Genomic DNA, 18,513 nt, shown 5'->3' with positions numbered 1-18,513 from the left:
AGTGGGACACGGGGGAGTCGGTTTGGGGTGTTGGGGGGGTGCACTCATCGGGGGTAGGGATTTTGTGTGGGCACAGGGAGGTAAAAGTGGAGGATTCTTTTGTGATAATGCAGGGGAGGGTTATAGGAGTGGATGTCACGATAAGGGATTGTAAATTTAGATTAGTGGTGGTGTATGGGCCACAGGTGGTGGCAGACAGGAAGGAGATGGTGGACTGTCTGACGCCCCTGTGTGTCACAAATAGGAAATTAGTGATAGGGGGGGATTTTAATACAGATTTAGGAAGAGGGGGGATAGCAGTGCAGGCGCCATTGCTAGGCTAATGGCTTGCCATGGTCTGGTAGATGGTGATATGCACACTACTCCGAAAATGGACGGTCCTACATGGCGTAACTCCAGGGGGGTTGAGCGGAGGCTCGATTATATTTTTGTACCCAGGTCTTTGGGTAAGTTGTCTGGGCGGCTGTTGCCTGTTTTCTTTTCGGATCACGACGGGGTGCTCCTGCAGGTGGGGTCGCCAGTCTGTCTCTTTGGTAAGGGGTACTGGAAGCTAGATCGGGATGTGCTGGAGGAGTAGGCTTTTGTTGACGGGTTTTATGGTTTCTTTAGGAGGCTTGAGGGCCTCCGGTCCATGTGTGTTGGGGTGTTAGAGTGGTGGGAATTAGTTAAGGTGAGGATTAGGGCTTTTATAATAGGGTATTGCAAGAGGAAAAAAAGGGAGGAGAGGAGGGAGGTAGATCGTATCCAAAGGTTAATTGAACTCGAATACGAGGCAGGCAACCTCGGCGGGTCGTTTGACTGGGAGAGATCCGCAACCCTAAAGGCGCAGCTCAGGGAGTTGCAGGAGCGGAAGGCTCGAGCTTTCCTGGAGCGTGCGCATAGTGGCTTTCTAGAACATAATGAGACTTGTTCTGCTATGTTCTTTAAGTTGGTTAGGGCAAGACAGAGTAGGAAGGTAATGCATGGTGTTAGGGAAGAAAATGGTAGTATAGTTAGAGAACCAGAGAATATGGTCAGGGTGACAACTGATCATTTCCAAGGTTTATTTAAGGAAAGGGAAATAGATGTAGAGCAGGGAAATGTGTTTTTAGAACACTTGTCCAGGCGGTTGCCGGAGGACATTAGAGAAGTGATGGAGGCCCAGATCTCACTAGAAGAGGTTGAGATTGCTCTTAGGAGGATGGGAAAAGGGAAGATGCCTGGGATGGATGGGCTGCCGGCTGAGTTTTATCTCAAGTTTTGGGGTATACTTGGACCAGTGGTCCTTGAAGTCTTGAAGGCCATCCTTGAGACGGGGGTCCCGGGGGGATCAATGGCTGATGGTGTGCTGTCACTTTTATATAAGAAGGGGGAAGTAACAGACCTTGGCAACTGGCGGCCGTTGACCATGCTGTGTGTAGATTACAAGCTACTTGCAAAGGTTTTAGCAGACCGGTTGCGCACAGCCCTTCCCTACGTCGTTCATGAGGATCAGACGTGCGGGGTAGAGGGCCGCTCTATTAGATGGAACCTACAGTTAATCAGGGACTCCATCGCTTGGGTTGAAGATAGAGGACTGCCTTTTATGGTAGCAGCGCTAGATCAGGCGAAAGCCTTCGATCGCGTGTATAGATCCTTTTTATTCAGAGTGTTAGGTCGATTAGGATTTGGGGAGAAGTTTATAGGATGGATTCGTACATTATATGTCGGAGCGGGGTGCCGAGTTAGTGTAAATAGTCACTTGGGTGACGTTTTTGACCTCTCGTCTGGGGTCAGGCAGGGGTGCCCACTCTCGGCTCTCCTCTTCGTTCTGTACATGGAGCCTCTGGGGGCTGCTATTAGGGCAGACACAGGGGTGGAAGGTTTGCTGATCCCTGGAAGTGGTGGACTGCGTGTTAAGATGACGCAGTACGCCGACGACACTTCCTTGCTGTTGTGCAAGGACTCGTGCCTGACAAGGTCCCTTGCCATCTTTGGGGATTTCACTCGAGCGTCGGGAGCAGTTCTGAACCATGCAAAGTCTTCCGTCAAGTTTTTCGGAAGATGGCGCGGTAGAAAGGATGTGCCTGGGGGGTTATCTCTCTGTGAGGGGGCCCTGAGGATTCTCGGGGTCCATTTTGAGACCTCCGGCTCAGCAACGCTAAACTGGAACATGCTTATCGCAGTGGTACAGAGGAAGCTAGCAATGTGGAAAGCTAGGTATTTGTCTTTTATGGGCAAAGTCCTGGTCCTAAAGGTGGATGTGTTGCCATCGCTTTTGTATTTGGCATACATCTACCCATTGCCGGCTTGTCTGAGAAGGCCTATAGTGAGGCTTGTGTTTAAGTTTATGTGGAGTGGCAGGTATGAGTGGGTCGCCAGGGCACGCATGATCTGTCCCATTGGGGAGGGAGGTACGGGGGTACCACATTTCCCCCTCAAGCTGGACACAATTTTTGTTTCTTTCTTGTTAACGGAGCTTGCTCAGCCAGTGATACACCCGTCCGGTTACCTCCTGCGGGTATTTTTCTCGTATCAGGCGAGAAGCATAATGGTGTGGTCTAACACGGGTCCTCGGGCGGAACAGCTGCCGTGGCACTTTGGTCATGCGGCCAAGTGGCTGCGTGCGCACCCTGAGGTTGAAGTTGCCCGAGTAGGTTTAGATCATAGGCACCTGTACGAGGAGGTCAGAAAGGCAGAGAGTCCGGCGCCTGTAGTAGGCATCTCGGAAGTGGTCTGGGAGGGAGTGCAGGTGCGGGGTCTGGACAACAGGCTCAAGGACCTGAATTGGTTGAGCCTTCATAAGTGTTTGCCGGTACGTTCCATCTTGTACCGGTATAGTTTGGTGCAATCCCCCACCTGTCCAAGATCCTCTTGTGGCAGGGAGGAGACTGTGCGCCATGTCTTTTGGGACTGTGCCTTTGCCGGAGTAGTATGGGCTAGGGCACGGGTGTTGTTAGGTTTGGTAAAGGGGGATTTTGTATTGACGTGGGCCAGGTTAGAGAGGGGTGTAGGGAGAGCGAGAGGGACGGATAGGGACAGATTTCTGCTCTGGCTTCTCATTAGTCTCTTTAAACGTGGGCTGTGGGAAGCAAGGCTGAACATGGAGAAGACAGGGAGAGATTGGGGGGTGGAAGGGATAGTGAGGAGAGTGGAAGGAGAGATTTGAGGGGGAGGATGAAGAGGGAGGAGAGGAAGTGGGGGCAGCATGCTGCTCGGGAGAGGTGGAAGGGGAGTTTAGGGCTGGGTGTCATTTAGATTTGTAAGAGGATAGATTAGGGACGGGGAGATAGGGAAAGGTATTTTGTAGGGTGACGGGGAGGGAAGATGCTCCCCTGAGGTTTTGTTTGGGGTTTATGTTTAATTTAATTAGTTTAATTAAAAATACCATTATTTGAGTATGTATGTAAATTATGAGTTGTAAAGAATGAATGGTATTGAAGATAAATTATTTTTTATAAAAAAAAATAGGCTGTAATTAGGTTTCACGTTCCGTTTTGTTGTTATTTATTTATATCAGTTATTTCATGTACCGCGATTCATTTGTTTCATTAAAAAACATGAGTAACCAACACGCTGCATTTCGGTCCGACTCTCATTCAACAAACGAAGAACGCCGTTAGAGTGAAAATGAAAGAAACGATTTGGTAGAATTTTTATTGTGAAAGATTGAATAAGTGTGCTTCAAACTGTTTGCTTGGAATGATTTGTAGCTATCATATCTATCTGTGCATGAATGCATCCAACTCAGGGTGCGTTCGTAAATCCATCAGCTATTCTGCGCTGTGGCTCAATCAGACTCGAGTGCCTGGAAATCGGAGTAGTTAGCCAGAGTAAATTTAAAAACGGTCACCCTCAGTTTCCCTACCAGAAAACACGTGATACCATCAAGTTTTGTGTATTTGCCCACTCAAATTAAGGAGACTTAAACACGGATGGCTTGAGTGCGTTTTGCAAGTGTTGGCTCACTTGACCTAAAAGAACTCAGTCCTCTTTAAAGTGAACTCTATGGTGGAAAAAAGCTGAACAACCCAGTTCTCTTATTCACACTGCTCTTGCCTTTGAATGAGGACTCAATTATTTTGCCAGTTCACTTCACCTGTTTTGTGGTCCAAGTCCTCTTTGTATTCACATTGCTATGTTTAGAAAGGAACCCAGATCTTTTTCCAATATTCATTCACTTTTATTTAACTAGGCAAGTCAGTTTAGAACAAATTCTTATTTACAATGACGCCCAACCAGGGAATAGTGGGTTAACTGCCTTGTTCAGGGGCAGAAGGACTAATTTTTACCTTGTTTGCTCAGGGATTCAATCCAGAATCCTTTTGGTAACTGACCCAATGCTCTAACCACTAGGCTACCTGCCACCCAAATGCACTCTGGGTTTTTACAAAGTGCAGGACAAATCAAATCAATCTTTATTTATACAGCACATTTCAGACAATGTGTTTCACAGGGAAAAACTAATAAAACGATGAAAATAAAAACAGAAATATTTACTAAACAACAAACATAAGAGGATAAAAAGAACAACATAAAGAATAACAATATAAAATGAATGACTAAAAAGCACCCTAAGGAAAAGCAAAGCTAAGAAGTTGTGTTTTAAGATCAGTTTCGGCCCTCTCAGGTTCTCTGGCAGGCTATTCCAGAGGCAGGGGGCATAGTAACTAAAGGCTGCATCTCCATGCCTCTTGGTCCTAGGCTTTGGGATAGTTAAAAGGCCAGTGCCAGAGGACCTGAGAGACCTACTGGGTACAAAACTTAAAAGCATGTCTGACATGTATTTGGGTGCACAATCGTGGATTGATTTAAAACCAATAGAAGAATCTTTAAATTAATTGTAAATCTCACAGGCAGCCAAAACAGAGACCTTAAAACCAGTGTAATGTGTGCTCTCCGTCAGTTTAAGCCATTGCATCAAAACGTGTTATTGGACAGCTATACAGCTATATACTGTACAGTGTCAGTCAAATTTTGGACACACCTACTCAGTCATGGGTTTTCTTTATTTAAACTATTTTCTACATTGTAAAATAATAGTGAAGACATAAACTATGAAATAACACACATGGAATCATGTAGTAACAAAAAAGTTTCAAACAAATCAAAATATATTTTATATTTTCCATTCTTCAAAGTAGCCACCCTTTGCCTTGATGACAGCTTGAGCACACTCTTGGCATTCTCTTAATCAGCTTCATGAGGAATGCTTATCCAACTGAGAACTTGTTGGCTGCTTTTCCTTCACTCTGCGGTCCAACTCATCTCAAACCATCTCAAATGGGTTGAGATAGGGTGATTGTGGAGGCCAGGTCATCTGATGCAGTACTCCATCACTTTCCTTCTTGGTCAAATAGTCCTTACACAGCCTGGAGGTGTGTTGGGTCATTGTCCTGTTGAAAAACAAATGACAGTCCCACTATATGCAAACCAGATGGGATGGCATATCACTGCAAAATGCTGTGGTAGCCATGCTGGTTAAGTGTGCCTTGAACTCTAAATAAATCACAGACAGTGTCACCAGCAAAGCACCCCCACAGCATCACACCTCCTCCTCCATGCTTCACAGTAGGAACCACACATGCAGAGATCACCTGTTTACCTACTCTGCATCTCACAAAGACGGTTGGAAGCAAAAATGTCTAATTTGGACTCATCAGACCAAAGGACAGATTTCCACTGGTCTAATGTCCATTGCTCGTGTTTCTTGGCCCATTGGTTTCTTTGCAGCAATTCGACCATGAAGGCCTGATTCACGCAGTCTCCTCTGAACAGTTCATGTTGAGAGGTGTCTGTTACTTGAACTCTGTGAAGCATTTACTTGGGCTGCAATCTGAGGCGCAGTTAACTCTAATGAACTTATCCTCTGCAGGTAACGCTGGGTCTTCCTTTCCTGTGCTGAGAGATAGTTTCGTCATAGCGCTTGATTGTTTTGGGGCTGCACTTAAAGAAACCTTCAAAATTCTTGAAATGTTTTGGATTGACTGACCTTCATGTTTTGAAGTAATGATGGAATGTTGTTTCATTTTGGATGCTAATAGATTGCATTTAGTTAAAATATGAGACCTAATAATTGCAATCAGAAGATTAACATATAAATATTATTGCTAACAGAATAAATAGCAGAAGAATAACTACAGATTAAATAATTCTGTAATTGAAAATGGTGTACCCAATGTAGGCTACGGCCCCTTTAAGAGATATAATTGATTTTGTACCCTATGTTGTGATTTTCACCAAATATGTTGTCTTCTCAAACTATTCAAACCCCACAAGCTAATAAAACAAGTGTATAAAGTTATCTTTATAGACCACATATTGCTAACAAATAATCTGGACTAAAAACTCAAATCTAATCAAATCCAAACACAGCAGATGTTTTTTTTTCAGAGAACCTGCACATCATCATCTTCTCTGCTTTCTAGCACCAATGTGAGGGGTTATGGCAGGGGAAACAGTATTGCAGTATTCTAGTGTGTTGTGTGGGGAGCTGGGGAGCTTTGTTTTCACAATGCTCTTAAAAAGAGAACCGGACCTAGGAATTCAAGCTCACCGAACGAAGACCATCTCTCCAGATGGTCTCAGTTCGGTACGCTTCTGGGGCTTTTTTGAGGGGTCTGATTTCCTTTTAACTGAACTGAGTTCACAAAAATTGTCTGAAAGGGACCTAGTGTGACAACACCCTTGTAGTACAAGAATCGTACATGTTCTGTTCAGAGGCAAATTGACAAATACTAAATCTAAATGTGAATTGATTTTCAATTGCAGCCCTCTACTTTCATATCACATTGGCCAGAAGATACTATTGTCTATAGGCTCTAAAGGTAGATAGCATCTATGAATGGGTTACTCACATAGTGGATAGTATTGCCACAGTTAGTTAGCTAGTGTTTTAACCATAAGGTAACAGGTAACATTGGTGAGCAAGTGAGCTCAAACACTCACAAGCATAAAAACAGCTGTCAAAATATAATTAATCAACAGCTTCCTTCTCAGGGTGGCAAACTACTAACTTTAGAGATACTATAGCTATCATCGCTATGGGTGTAAGTTGTCTAATACTCTAGCTTAGGCTTTATTATTTTTTGGGTCTTTTTTTGTACACAGAGTATGTGCAACAAGCCTCGCGAATCACAGTGAACTCTATGGAAACTGTAATGTCCCGTGGCTCCTTATTGTGTTAATTTCACCATCATCAGACCAGTGTTTCTCATATTAACTTGCCACCATTGCAAAAGAATATTATGTCCATTTTTAGGTGGGACATTTTTTTAAGTATATTTCTGCCGAGATGTGATTTTAAATGCATAGTCGGTGGCTCAACGACTGGAAATCTATGGAAACAGCTAGCATATCATTGCGCTAACATTATCCCTGAGTCAGAGGCAACACAGGTGTTGAAAAGTGACGCCTCCCACCACTTCTGCATCTTTGATGTGAGCTGCAGCTCTGTGGTCCTGTGTGCAGACATTGAGCAGCTGGACGAAGAGGACAGCTTCTTGGGTTTTCTGGGACACCTGCATGGCCAAGGAGAAGGAAAGAGGGGAGTCCCACAGTGATGACCTCACATAGGTGCACTTTCACAGATGGAATGTGGACCACCTGGCTGCACTGATGGCTTGGTGAATGTGTTTGACCTGTGCCTGGTTGCAGAGGAGTACACCCAGCTAGCCACCTGCAACTGGGGCTCCTCAGCCAGTCCAATATGCGGGGCAGGAAAGGACTTTGAAGAGGGCCTCCATCTGTGGGAAATGGGTCAGCTGGATGCAGACGAGCCCTTCACACCCTTCAGTGTGAGTCGGCTGCAATAAAGGGTCATCAAAGTCAGGACTGCAGTGTGTTTCTCCCAACTTGTTTTGTCATTTGTTTAGCTAAAACCAACTGGTATTTCTTAGATATAGAATACTAATACTAGCTGATCTAAAGCATACCTTCCTGTCACCTAATTAACATACTCCGTGGTCACAAAGGCCAGGGTTCAGAACCAGAGCACTCGGTACTTCTTCATATTCAGAGGAGTAGTTTTCATTCCACTCATATGGCACAAAGTGGAATAACATGGCAGTTGCTGTGCAGGGACTCTGCTGTGTATGTACTGTATGTTCCCTCACATGCAGTCCTGAGACAAGTTGAGTGTTTATGGGGTTTAATTTCAAAAACTTCAGGGCAGAGATGAGCTTTCCATTCATTAGGCTTACTGTGCCTGCTGCTTCCTGTGGTGTTTAAATGTCTCTTTTTCATTAATTGTACATTGTACATGAGTTGGAAAATCAAGGTAATACATTTTTTTTGTTATATGCTAATATATTTGTAGCATTGTATTTATCAGTCAGTCAGTTAATATCAGTTTCATCATAAGCATCCTATTTTAATTAGATTAGCAGTCAAGTATGATCGACTTGACACAACACCCATCCCCCAACACGCACACTTTATTTAACAACGATTAAATTATGCTGGATCTTGTCTATGTTGATTATTTCAATACAAAAAAAAACATTTTGGGGCTGAACAGTTTCAAGATGACCAAAGCTGAAAGAAAAAATGGTGCAACTTCTGGTCTAACAATATGCACTTTTTAAAATATTCCCATTAGAAAACCATGAGTCATAATATCCATAAAACATAGCAGTCAAACAGGGAGTTTGTTCCAATCGTTTTTTTACCATTAACTTTAGAAACTCTTAAAATAAAGGTTGAGTGTCGTGTATGCTTACTCTGGAGTGACGTTTTGATAACTGTGTAAATATCTCTAGGACAAGGTAACATATCAATAAATGTCACGCCCTGGTTGAAATATATTATGTTTATTCTTCATTTATTCGGTCAGGCCAGGGTGTGACATGGGTTATTGTGGTGTGTTTTTGTCTTGGGGTTTTGTGGGATGTCGAGCGTAGTCTATGGCTGCCTGAGGCGGTTCTCAATCAGAGTCAGGTGATTATCGTTGTCTTTGATTGGGAACCATATTTAGGCAGCCATATTCTTTGAGTGTTTGGTGGGTGATTGTTCCTGTCTCTGTGTTTAAGTTTCACTAGATAGGCTGTATAGTTTTTTCACGTTTCCGTCTGTTTTTGTACATTTCAGTATTTTCATGTCAAGTCCTTTTCCATCATTAAACATGAGTAACCACCACACTGCATTTTGGTCCGCTCCAACTTCAACAGAAGAACGTCGTTACAGAATCACCCACCACAACAGGACCAAGCGGCGTGGTGACAAACAGCGGCAGCAGGAGCAGCGAAAGGAGGAATGGACATGGGAAGACGTTTTGGAAGGCAAGGGTTGTTACACTTGGGAGGAGATACTGGCTGGAAGAGATCGCCTCCCATGGGAACAGGTGGAGGCACTTAGGAGAGCAGAGGCAGCCTGAGAGAAGAGCCGGTGATACGAGGGAACAAGGTTGGCAAGGAAGCCCGAGAGTCAGCCCCAAAAATTTATTGGGGGGGGGGGGGGGGGTCTCAGGGAGAGTGTGGCAGAGTCAGGAGTCAGACCTGAGCCAACTCTCCCTGTTTATCGTGAGGAGCCAAGGAGGAGACCAGAACCAGAGCCGGTGTTGGAGGTGAGCGAAGCAGAGACTGTGAAGGAGTTAATGGGGAAATTGGAGGAGAGAGAAATGAGGGAGTTGCTGTGTTGGTGCTTTTTGCATGGAATTTGCCCGACGGAACGTGTCAGGGATTTGATGGCACCTGGGTCAGCGCTCCATACTCGTCCTGAGGTGCGTGTTAGTCGGCTGGTGAAGTTGGTGCCAGCCTCACGCACCAGGCCTCCTGTGCACATCCCTAGCCTTGCACGTCCTGTGCCAACACTGCTCTCAAGATCTCCAGTGCGCCTTCACGGTCTAGCCCATCCTGTGCCACCTCCACACACCAGCCCTCCGGTGGCAGCTCCCCGCACCAGGCTTCCTGTGCGTGTCCTCGGCCCAGTACCACCAGTGCCAGCACCACGCATCAGGCCTACAGTGCACCTCGCCTCTCCAGCGCTACCGGAGCCTTTCTCCTCTTCTGCGCTGCCGGAGTCTCCCGCCTGTTCAGCGCAGCCAGAGCCTTCCTCCTCTACAGCGCTGCTGGAGTCTCCCGCCTGTTTAGCGCAGCCAGAGCTGTCAGTCTACATGGAGCAGCCAGAGCTTTCAGTCTGCACGGAGCAGCCAGAGCTGTCAGTCTGCATGGAACAGCTAGAGCTGTCAGTCTGCATGGAGCAGCCGGAGCTGCCAGTCTGCATGGAGCTGCCAGTCTGCATGGATCTGTCAGTCTGCAAGGAGCTGTCAGTCTGCATGGAGCAGCCAGAGCTGCCAGTCTGTATGGAGCAGCCAGAGCTGCCAGTCTGCAAGGAGCTGCCAGTCTGCAAGAGGCTGCCAGTCTGCAAGGAGCTGCCAGTCTGCATGAAGCCGCCAGAGCTGTCAGTCTACATGGAGCAGCCAGAGCCGCCAGTCAGCATGAAGCTGCCAGATCCGTCAGTCTGCCAGGATCTGCCAGTCAACCAGACTCTTCCAGATCTGCCAGCCAGCCAGATCTGCCAGTCAGCCATACTCTTCCAGATCTGCCAGTCAACCAGACTCTTCTAGATCTGCCAGTCAGCCAGACTCTTCCAGATCTGCCAGTCAACCAGACTCTTCCAGATCTGCCAGTCAACCAGACTCTTCCAGATCTGCCAGTCAGGCAGGATCTGCCAGAACTACCAGCCAGCCAGGATCTGCCGGATTCAACTACCTGGCTGAGCTTTCTCTCAGTGCTGGGCTTCTTCTCAGTGCTGGGCTTCCTCTCAGTCCCGAGCTTCCCCTCAGTCCCGAGCTTCCCCTCAGTCCCGAGCTGCCCCTCAGTCCCGAGCTGCCCCTCAGTCCCGAGCTGCCCCTCAGTCCAGTGGGGTTCTGGGTGAGGACTACTAGGCCATGGTCGGCGGCGAGGGTGGATTATCCTAGGACGCGAGGAGGGGGGACTAAGACATTTATAGAGTGGGGTCCACATCCCGCGCCGGAGCCGCCACCATGGACAGACGCCCACCCGGACCCTCCCGATTGTTTTGATGTGCGTCCGGGAGTCCGCACCTTAGGGGGGGGTTCTGTCACGCCCTGGTCGAAATATATTATGTTTATTCTTCATTTATTCGGTCAGGCCAGGGTGTGAAATGGGTTATTGTGGTGTGTTTTTGTCTTGGGGTTTTGTGGGGTGTCTAGCCTAGTCTATGGCTGCCTGAGGCGGTTCTCAGAGTCAGATGATTATCATTGTCTCTGATTGGGAACCATATTTAGGCAGCCATATTCTTTGAGTGTTTGGTGGGTGATTGTTCCTGTCTCTGTGTTTAAGTTTCACTAGATAGGCTGTATAGTTTTTTCACGTTTCCATCTGTTGTTTTTGTACATTTCAGTATTTTCATGTCAAGTCATTTTCCATCATTAAACATGAGTAACCACGCTGCATTTTGGTCCGCTCCTCCTTCAACAGAAGAACGTCGTTACAATATATTTGTATTTACCCACAGAAAATGAAATGCTATATAGCTTCTAATGTGGCTATCATAAAGAACTACAAATACCATTGTGTTCTGGACGAAACTGCCGAATCGAGGCAAAGGTAAGGATCTCTGGATTTATTTATGTATTTGTTTTATTAGGATCCCCATAAGTCAACACCAGTGGCGAAAGCTAGTCTAACTGGGATCTCACACAACGAAAAAGACATTACAGACAAAAGACTTTACAATTGACATACTGTACATGGAAAAACATTAACATGTAGTGTGTGTGGGTGTGTGTCCATCTATCAGTTACACAGACATGTCAGTACATACACATAAGAAGTAGGTCATTTGGGGGGTGAGACGTTATGCCATAAGGTGTTGCTTTATTTGTTTTTTTAAACCAGGTTTTTCTGTTCACTTACGCTATAAAAGATGGAAGGGAGTTCCACGCACTCATGGCTCTGTAAAATACTGTACGTTTCCTTGAATTTGTTCTGGACCTAGGGACTGTGAAAAGACCCTTGGAGGCCACTGTGTTCTTAGGGACTTTCAATGCTGCAGACATTTTTTGGTACCCATCCCCAGAGCTGTGCCTTGACACAATCCTGTTTCGGAGCTCTACGGACAATTCCTTCAACCTAATGGCTTGGTTTTTGCTCTGACATGCACTGTCAACTATGGGACCTTATATAGACAGGTCTGTGCCTTTCCAAATCATGTCCAATCAATTGAATTTACCACAGAGGGACTCCAATCAAGTTGTAAAAACATCTCAAGGATGATCAATGGAAAAAGGTTGCACCTGATCTTAATTTCGAGTCTCATAACAAAAGGTCTGAATACTTATGTAAAGGTATTTCTTTTTTTTCTTTTTAATACATTTGCACAAAAAGATTTAAACCTGTTTTTGCTTTGTCATTATGGGGTATTATTATGTGTAGATGAGGATTTTAAAAAAATGTAATCAATTTTAGAATAAGGCTGTAACGTAACAAAATGTGGAAAAAGGGAAGTGACCTGAAGACCTTCTGAATGCACTGTATATAGTTTAATGAAATACTATAGCTACTGCACATTGTCACTGTTGAAAATCAACTCCGATAACAAATGCTTGTATATTTTACATTTCAGAGTTGTAATTCTTAAAAATATTTTCACTAATTGCTATTCTGTTTTTCAGGTATTATTCTTATCAGTACTATTTCTGTATTTATTATGTAACAGTTGATGCATTTCCTGAAAAAATATAATTTAATCTCAGTGGATAAATAGAGCAAACTATTATTGTAAATCCTCACCTTCTATCCGTAATGTGTGTGTGTGTGCTATTTAAATAATATAATTAATGGGAAACCGAAAGGAGTGTTTACGGACATATTCAATCTCTCCCTATCCCAGTCTGCTGTCCCCACTCGCTTCAAGATGTCCACAATTGTTCCTGTACTCAAGAAAGCAAAGGTAACTGAACTAAATGACTATCGCCCCGTAACACTCACATCTGTCATCATGAAGTGCTTTGAGAGGCTAGTTAAGGATCATATCATATCACCTCTACCTTAACTGGCACTCTAGACCCACTTCAATTTGCATACCGTCCCAATAGATTCACAGATGATGCAATCGCCATCGCACTGCACACTGCGTGCTCAGCCCACTCCTGTACTCCCTGTTCACCAATGACTGCGTGGCCACGCACGCCTCCAACCCAATCATCAAGTTTACAGATGACACAACAGTAGTACTGGACTGAGTGCTTGTAGGCCTATTGTAAGGCAGGTCCTCACCAGATATCACCGGCAACAACGTTGCCTATGGGCACAAACCAACTGTCGCTGGACCAGACAGAGCTGGCAAAAAGTGCTCTTCACTGACGAGCCGCCGTTTTGTCTCACCAGGGGTGATGATCAGATTTGCGTTTATTGTCGAAGAAATGAGCGTTACAGCGAGGCCTGTACTCTGGAGCGGGATTGATTTGGAGGTAGAGGGTCTGTCATGATCTGGGGCAGTGTGTCATAGCATCATCGGACTGAGCTTGTTGTCATTGCAGGTGTAACAGTATAACTTTCATCCATCCCCTCTCCCCGACCTGGGTTTGAACCCGGGACCCTCTACACACATCAACAACTAACACCCACGAAGCATCGTTACCCATCGCTCCACAAATGCCGTGGACCTTGCAGAGCAAGGGGAACCACTACTTCAAGGTCTCAGAGCGAGTGACGTCACTGATTGAAACGCTATTAGTGCGCACCACCGCTAACTAGCTCACCATTTCTCATCAGTGACACAGGCAATCTCAACACTGTGCATTACAGGGAAGACCTCCTCCTCCCTCATGTGGTACCCTTCCTGTAGGCTCATCCTGACATGACCCTCTAGCATGACAATGCCACCAGCCATACTGCTCGTTCTGTGCATGATTTCCTGCAAGACAGGAATGTCAGTGTTCTGCCATGGCCAGCGAAGAGCCCGGATCTCAATCCCATTGAGCATGGCTGGGACCTGTTGGATTGGAGGGTGAGGGCAAGGGCCATTCCTCCCAGAAATGTCCGGGAACGTGCAGGTGCCTTGGTGGAAGAGTGGGGTAACACCTCACAGCAAGAACTGTCAGATCTGGTGCAGTCCATGAGGAGGAGATGCACTGCAGTACTTAATGCAGCTGGTGGCCACACCAGATACTTACTGTTACATTTAGACCCCCTCTTTGTTCAGGGACACATTATTCCATTTCTGTTAGTCACATGTGTCTGGAACTTGTTCATTATATGTCTCAGTTGTCGAATCTTGTTATGTTCATACAAATATTTACACATGTTAAGTTTGCTGAAAATTAACACAGTTGACAGTCAGGGGACGTTTATTTTTTTGCTGAATTTACATAGACATGGAATCACTGGTCACTTTAATAATGAAACGTTAAATCACTTTAACATACTGCTTTACCCATTTAATATACTGCTTTCTATTCTACTGTGTTTTAGTCAATGCCACTCCGACATTGCTCATCCTAATATTTACGTATTTCTTAATTCCATTGTTTTACGTTTATATTTGTGTGTATTGTTGTGAATCGTTAGATACCACTGCACTGTTGGATCTAGGAACGCAAGCATTTCGCTACACTCGCAATAACATCTGCTAAATATGTGTATGTGACCAATACAATTGTATTTGATTTGAGAGAAGTAGCTAGTGTTCGCCTGTTCAAAACCATCCTTCAATGCGGATGATACGGTAAATCAGGGTTGGTTGGGCCTTGGACAGGTTTAACTTCATTCCATATGGGGAGGATTCGAGATTCCCATCTCGTTTTCTGCCCAATCTCTTTCCTAGTCCCATGCTCTTCAACCTACCTGTTTTTATTCATCTCTATGAGCGTCTCAACTCGCGCAATGATGGACGTTGTCGAACATCCAACCCCATCCATTACGTCTTTCAAACCGACCAATCACCATCGTCTTTAGATCCAAACCAAGCATCACGGTTAGTTGTATCTCTGTTTTGTGTGCCATGGACTCAGCCCAGTAATATTGACAATAGGGTGAAAAGAGATTACCCCAAATAAAACACTGTTTAAAGAAAATTAACCTAAAGTACAGAGGTGTGGTGTAAACAAGTGATTTCCTTCATAACTAGGGAATGTGATTGACTCAGCTTAATATTTTTATACATCCGTATTTTGTTATTAATGGGACTCGGAGGATTATTTCGTTAGAAGGTAAAAGGTGCTCGTGGGTTTGGCTGTCTAATAAAGGCCAAGATAGCCTTTTCTGGTGTTTTTTTTCCGCTACTTGCGAGAGGCTACTTGTACGGGATTGGAAGCATTTTAGTTTAATATCGTCTAATACAGGATAACTATTTGCCACCGACTTCGTTTCGAACCACAGAGCCTCAGAGGATCAAGGTAACGTACGATACGACTCTTTCTCGTTCGTCTGCAGCTATCTTGTTTCGGGTACGTGTGGTTCTAGTTAGCATTAGAAGCTAGCTAGTTTCCATATTGAGAGATGTGTGGGATTAATGTTCAGCTCGTTTTCACAATTTGATGTGAGTAGGACACATATTAGAATACATATTTTTGTTAAATTAAATTGTTTTAAAAATGCTAGATAGTTATACAACGTTATGTAACACACACAGTACTCATTCCTACAACGTTCATGTAACTCGCTAACATTAGTTAGCTACCTAGCTGTGACTGGCTGACGAATTTAGCAAGCTAAATAACGTTAGCTAGCGAACGACCCAACATCACAGCTGGCTAACCGTTAGCTAACTTTCTGTCGTTACTAGTCATTGAATAACGATAATCTTATATTTTGCTCATATTACTACCAATATTACCAGTATTAAATTATATTGTGTTAAGACCAAAACAGTATATTGTAAGTACACCTAACTAACGACAAACACTGAAGAAGACGCTTGTTTTTGGTGGAGATGTCGGATGGCTAGGTTGCTAACTAGCTAACGTTAGCACCAATTACTGTGATCTTGACTTCGCTAGCTACTATACGTGTTTGTTCAAGATAAGTAGAGAGTTGATGGTGAGCCTATGCTATCCACTAGTTATTATTATAGCAATTACAAACGTCAACACTTGCATTGCGTTAAGTTACATTGGTGTTGACAGAATGTCTCAACAAAGGTCGTTAGCTTGGTATATTTGAGATGGATATGGATTAGCATATGTTTTCACGCTCTCACTGGAGATAGAGAATTTACACTCGGTTTCCAGCTGACAGGCGAATGCAGTCATTATGTTGTGGTCAGGGTGTGCTTCATCGAATTTGTTATCAAACCATGTTCCACCAAAGAAAGCATGGGGCAATTGGCAGGTCCATGTGAACAAATAAATGTTCTTAACTAGATTGGTTTTTAATATGTATTTGTTTTATAGCTAGTTCGTTTAATTTTACCCCTGCGTATTATTTATCGGTGCATTTGAATCAACAATCGTGGTTAACCCGGTTTTAATAGAAGTTTGTAGGCTAACTAACCAAGGGTTTCCTAGATGTGCATAATGTTAACATTAATCCATTTGTTCTTGTGGAGGCTTGCCCAGAAGGTCAGGTTCAGAGGAAATGTAATCATCATACATACATTGTCCCTGTTTGGTTGAGGATACCCTGCGTATTATTTATCGGTGCATTTGAATCAACAATCGTGGTTAACCCGGTTTTAATAGAGGTTTGTAGGCTAGCTAACCAAGGGTTTCCTAGATGTGCATAATGTTAACATTAATCCATTTGTTCTTGTGGAGGCTTGCCCAGAAGGTCAGGTTCAGAGGAAATGTAATCATCATACATACATTGTCCCTGTTTGGTTGAGGAATACTGTCACATTTCTGAGCCTTGCCGTTTGGAATGAAGATTTTGACAACCAGTCTGTACTATTACAGTCCTTGGACAGATGTTCTCCAGTGGCATATTTGGTGTGGTCTTTATTTTGTTTATGATAAGGGTGGCTTGATTGAGATTTCATTTGAAGGGTATTTTTGTGTTTGTTATTTCTGCAAACCATGTTTTTCTTAGAAAATGCTTAAACCCAGTTAATCATGTTGAACAATTTATTCACACTGTAGGTGTACATGATTGTGATTTAAGCATCCACAGGTGTGTGCCAGTGTTTGTGTCTCGTGTGTGTTTGAGTGAGCGTGCGTGTGTACACACAATTTTCGTGTGTCCCACCGGGTCATTCTGAAGGGTTTTGAATGTCACATTGAGGAAGGTAAACATCATGTCCCAGCCAAGATAACTTAGCATCCAAAGTCCCCTGTATTTATGATGGGAGTAAGTGCCTATGCCATGTGTTTGACTGTAATATAGCCCAAGTCTTAGTCACTGTTCCCCCACCTTATCAGCCTTCTCTGGGTGCCTGTCAGTTTGGGCTTGGTGCATTATGGGATTGCCTTGTTTTATGATGTGCCTGAGCTCTGTGCAGTCATTATAGACTATCAGGAACTGACCGGGTCATAATTTTATGTCATCTGTCAGTTCTCATGATTCAGGGGTGGCAGGGTAGCCTAGTGATTAGAGCGTTGGACTGGTAAGTAAAACGTTGCAAGTTCGAATCCCTGAGCTGACAAGGTACAAATCTGTCGTTCTGCCCCTGAACAGGCAGTTAACCCACTGTTCCTAGGCCGTCATTGAAACTAAGAATTTGTTCTTAACTGACTTGCCTAGTAAAATAAAGGTAAAATAAATAATAATAAAAAAAATACATTTGTTACTAGGAAAAGTCCGGACTACTGTCTAACGCCTATCCTCAGTTTAAATGCAGAATTAGGATTAAACTATTGTGATTATGATACCACTTCCCTTTCCCAGAAACTTTCTAGATTTTAGTTTTATTTAGCCATAGTAAGCAGGTACACTGAACAAAAATGTAAACGCATCATGCAACAATTTCAAAGATTTTACTGGGTTACAGTTCATATAAGGAAATCAGTCAATTGAAATAAACTCATTAGGCCCTAATCTATGGATTGCACATGACTGGGCATAAGCCCACTGGGGAGCCAGGCCCAGCGAATCAGAATGAGTTTTTCCCCACAAAAGGGCTTTATTACAGAGAGAAATATTCCTCACTTTCATCAGCTGTCCCGGTGGCTGGTCTCATACAATTCCGCAGGTGAAGCAGCCGGATGTGGAGTTCCTAGGCCTGGTATGGTTACACACGGTCTGCGGGTGTGAGGCCGGTTTGACATACTGCCAAATTCTCTAAAATGACATTGGATGTGGCTTATGGTAGAGAAATTAACATTAAATTCTCTGGCAGCATGCCAATTGCATGCTGCCTCAAAGCGCGAGACATTGTGGCATTGTTGTGACAAAACTGCACACTTTAGAGTGGCCTTTTATTGTGATCGTGCTGTTTAATCAGGTTCTTGATATGCCATGCTTGTCAGGTGGATCGATTTTCTTAGAAAAGGAGAACGGATGTAATCAAATTTGTGCACCACATTTGAGAGAAATAAGCTTTTCTTTTTGTGCTTCTGGAAAATGTCTGGGATATTTTATTTCAGCTCATGAATCATGAGACAATGTTGTGTTTATATTTCTGTTCAATATATATCTACCTATCACACTGACACTT

General features: G+C 44.1%; 1 protein-coding gene across 2 annotated transcripts in view; it reads left to right on the top strand.

Moving 5' to 3' along the window:
- Positions 1-14,904: 14,904 nt before the first annotated feature.
- Positions 14,905-18,513, top strand: part of LOC135508131 (serine/threonine-protein phosphatase 2A 56 kDa regulatory subunit epsilon isoform-like) — a 36,423-nt gene continuing 32,814 nt past the window's right edge. Inside the window, exon 1 of one of the 2 annotated variants that reach the window (XM_064928116.1) lies at positions 14,905-15,319. The gene's annotated coding sequence lies outside the window, so the exon portion shown is untranslated. Of the gene's footprint in view, positions 15,320-15,441; positions 15,463-18,513 lie in introns of those variants that run through there. The other variant, XM_064928117.1, reaches the window with a different exon arrangement.

Source organism: Oncorhynchus masou, chromosome 21, assembly GCF_036934945.1.
Source record: "Oncorhynchus masou masou isolate Uvic2021 chromosome 21, UVic_Omas_1.1, whole genome shotgun sequence".
NCBI classification, from domain to species: Eukaryota; Metazoa; Chordata; class Actinopteri; order Salmoniformes; family Salmonidae; genus Oncorhynchus; species Oncorhynchus masou.
The sequence above is the reverse complement of the archived record's forward strand: the minus strand, read 5'-3'. Positions and strand labels throughout refer to the sequence as shown.